The 4,085-nt window shown below is 45.5% G+C and overlaps 1 protein-coding gene across 1 annotated transcript in view; it reads right to left on the minus strand.

The window, feature by feature from the left end:
* Positions 1-909, minus strand: part of FBXO31 (F-box protein 31) — a 19,996-nt gene extending 19,087 nt beyond the window's left edge. Inside the window, exon 1 of the mRNA XM_015415480.1 lies at positions 842-909. The gene's annotated coding sequence lies outside the window, so the exon portion shown is untranslated. The remainder of the gene's footprint in view (positions 1-841) is intronic.
* Between the last annotated feature and the right edge of the window lie 3,176 nt (positions 910-4,085).

Raw genomic sequence — 4,085 nt, forward strand, 5'->3', positions numbered from 1 at the left:
CTCTTCTGTCAAGGCCCCAGCACAGCATTTATGTCATTCCTGGCTGCCTGAAGGGTGGGGGAGGAGGCAGAGCGGCTCCTTACCTCGACATTGCCAGAAGTGCCCTACAAGTGCTAAAACAGGCCACGCTCCTTATGACTCCACAGATCAAAAGTCACGGCTGTTAAACAGAGCAAGGCTGAGAATCAAGACCCTTGAGTCATTCCCCCAAGGGCACGACGGTCGGGGAGCCAAAATCTCCTGGATATTCCAGGCTCCAAGACCATCAAACTTGCTATGACCAGGGCTAGGGCGTTCTCGGTGGCGGCTCCTATCTGGTGGAATGAGCTCCCGGAGGAGATCTGGGCCCTGCGGGACCTTGTGCAGTTCCGCAGGGCCTGTAAGACGAAGCTCTTCCACCAGGCTTTCGAGTAGGAGCCGCCACCACCACCATTCCATCAACGCCTTCCCACCACCGCACACCGTCACCATTGGTGCGGGTATCATCGGAAGGAGCGGGACGTCCCTAGGGGATGACAGGGTTGTGGGGACGTACACTGCTGTTGTTATTCAGATATATAACATCTTAGAACACCATCTTGGTTTACGATTTGGAGTAAGTATTAGAGCAACGAAAATCTATTTTTAAGAATTTTAATTAATTATAGTATGTTATTATTGTATTTATACTGTTTTTATTGTTGTGATCTGGCATTTATGCCTCTGTTAGCCGCCCTGAGCCTTCGGGGAGGGCGGGATACAAAATCCAAATAAATAAATAAATAAATTCAAGTTACAGATTGAGTGCAAATCCATTTTCTAAAACGGAACGAGAACGGAACGTAAAAGGCTCGGCACGTACGTTTGGCGTACACGTCTCGGCAGGACACTCCCGTGATCTCCAGCTTCCGCAGGTTCTCGCAGACGCCGTACTCTGCAATTACAGAGAGAACTTTACCGACAGGTCGTAACTGCACATCTTGATCTTTTCTGTCACGGCATCTGCTGCCCAGAGACTTTCAGGTTACAGCACAAAGATTTTATGCTGCCTTTCAATAAAGAGTCCCCAGGGCTTATGCTTAAGAAAGCACCTATGAGTTAAACGTAAAAACGTAACATAAGAGAAGGTAGTGTTGGATCAGGCCAATGGCCCATCCAGTCCAACACTCTGTGTCACACGGTGGACAAAAATACCAGGTGCCATCAGGAGGTCCAGCAGTGGGGCCAGGACACTAGAAGCCCTCTATAACGATTTCATGTTTAACTGTGTGTGTGACTTTAAAAGTTTGGATGCATGGCTGTATGATAGTCTAGAGTAGTGGAAACAAGCAAGTGGTGTGATTGGTGAGTGACAGAGAGGGGGAGGGGTTTTGGAAATGATTCTGTGTGGATGAGCAGATATGTCAGTCAAGAGTGTCAGTTAGAGATATGACAGTTGATGAAGACAGTTGATGTTCAGTTAAGGAGTTAGACAGGGAGAAGAGTGAAGCATCCCTGTGTGGGATGAGTTTAGTTCTGAGGTCTGAAGCAGAGACCTTCTTGTGTGTGATATGAGAGTTAAGTGCTGTGTCTGAAAGAAAGTGACAAGCAGTTCTGTGTTGAAACAGTTATAAGCTGAAGCTGAGTGTCTAGGAAACAGTAAAGATTATATGGACTTAAAGAAAAAAGTGTTACAAAGTTACATGCCCAGATCCCTGACAGTGGGAGAGAAAAGTGTGTGATCTTCATTTGTGAACTAAGTTGTCCAATTTAATGGAGAAGAGGCACATATCCCCCAAGATCATGGCTGTGTTATTATTTGTCAAGCACAAAATCCTTTGCAGTTCACCCTTCTTCTGCTCCTGCACAGTTGGGCCAAGATTGGCAACAATAGTTCCCCAGGAGCAAATAGCTGGGCTGGAGGGTGGAGTCTATGGCACTGTAACCTGTCTGATGTCCCCCTCTCCGGCCAGTTCTGAAAGAAATTCTTCCCAGGAAACACATAGACCCTCGTGAACACCTAAACCCTCGACTTACCTACCCAGTGACAGAAATATTATATTATAGAGGTTTGGAAAGCCTTAAATTTCCTGGTGGCAGCCGGAATACCCAGTAAAATAAAATAAAAGGAACACTTTTAAAGTAAAACCAGACCTCCCCAGTTAAGGGGTCGTCACAACATCATACTTGGGTGGTTTGAGATATGTGGATCTGCTTTATTTATTTATTTTTCTTGATTTCTACCCCACCATCCCCTGCACCACAGGGCTCAGGGCAGGTTCCAACAATATGATAAAATACGATACAATAATGAAGCGAAGCCATCCATGCTTGTAGCTGCCACCACCTCCTGTGGCAGGGAATTCCATGCATTAATCACTCTGTGTTTGGAAACACACTGATGTAGTCTTCCCACCAGCTCCAGAAGGTGGTCAGTAAATTACAGTAAAGAGGGCCAATAATCATTATTAGGGGTATGCCAAACAAAACAAAACAAAAATCATCGACTGGTGGAGGACACAGAAAGAGAGAGCCACCACACACGGTGTAGTGGTGAAGAGCAATGGCCTCTAATGGCCTCGCGGGGAGGGCGGGGTATAAATATAATGAAATAAATAAATAAATAATATGGAGGACCAGTTTTGCTTCCCCACTCCTCCTCCACCTGAAGACAGCTGGGTGACCTTGGGCCATTCCCAGTTCTCTCCGAATTCTCTCAGTCCCACCAGCTTCACAAGATGACTGTTGTGGGGAGAGGAAGGGAAAGCCATTGTAAGCCGCTTTGAGAGACTCCTTAGGGCAGAGAAAAGCGGGGTATAAAAAGCCAACTCTTCTTCTTCTACAGATGAATAACCCCAGGGAGGGAGCACCAAAGTTTTGTTTCCACGTACTCTGGACCTCTCTTCTACCAATATCAGTCTTTGCTGATGATTCTGAGTTTACTAATAAAGACTGAACAGTTCCACTGCTGTATCAGTAACAGTAACAGCAAAAAACAAGGGGCAGCAGTATGACAATATCAGTATACAAAAAAATTACTGCAACAGTGCAAAGATGAAAACCTCACAGATGTTGTACATAATATATAGTCACTTCATGGCGTTTATTCTTTTCACAGAAGGACGTCAACAGACAGTCATTGAAGAAGGACGAACGTCCCCAGAGCTAATCGTTCGTTTCAAACTCCAAACATCACAAGACCTTTTCATAATAAACTCTTTCCAGTTCAATGCATAATTTCAAAAACCTCACAGCAGAATGAATAAACCGGGCAGAAATTATGCATTGAACGTGATGTTTGGATTCAGAACTGAGACTGTTGTTTGATAAAGAGAGTTCGAAACGAACGATTAGCTCTGGGGACGTTCGTCCTTCTTCAATGACAGTCTGTTGACGTCCTTCTGTGAAAAGAATAAACACCATGAAGTGACTATATATTATGTACAACATCTGTGAGGTTTTCATCTTTGCACTGTTGCAGTAATTCTTTTGTATACTGTATCAGTAACAGTGGCACACTGGTGTGCTTTGAACACCGACACAACGGTATGTTGCAGGCATGCACAAACTGTGACTTTTTGTGTGTGTGTGACTTAAAACTAATAAGGTGTGGAGGTCCTTCGGGAACTTTGTTTCCTATCAGACATCACATTTTCCCGTTTTCGAAATCAAAATGATTGGGGGGGCGGGGGGCGGTTTGAGCCCTGACCTGGATAGCCCAGGAAAGCCTGATCTCATCAGCTCTTGGAAACTAAGCAGGGTCGACTCTGGCAAGCACTTGGATGGGAGACCTCCAAGGAATACCAGCAATTAGGAGGTGGGGGCAGGCTTCGTTCAGCCACCTCTCTGAATATCCTCCAGGCCCCCTGTCACGGCTCAGGTGGGGTGTCACCTGACGCTGCCACCACTCTGGTTCCAGGCTCCCTTGAGAAGGCCCAGAGCACCCTCCCAAAACCTTCTGACCTCCCTTTTGGCCGAATAATAGGCATAAGGACCAGGCAGAGTGAACAATGAAAAGAGTTTTATTTTATAAGAGGTCAAACAAACAAGGTGCAGAAATATAACAGTAAGTGGGTGAAAAGAAAAGAAATCAAATGCCCTAATGCGTCTAAATATATACTGTCCCT

The sequence above is a fragment of the Gekko japonicus genome, unplaced genomic scaffold (genome assembly GCF_001447785.1).
Source record: "Gekko japonicus isolate JY-2015 unplaced genomic scaffold, Gekko_japonicus_V1.1 scaffold1502, whole genome shotgun sequence".
In the NCBI taxonomy this organism is placed as follows: domain Eukaryota; kingdom Metazoa; phylum Chordata; class Lepidosauria; order Squamata; family Gekkonidae; genus Gekko; species Gekko japonicus.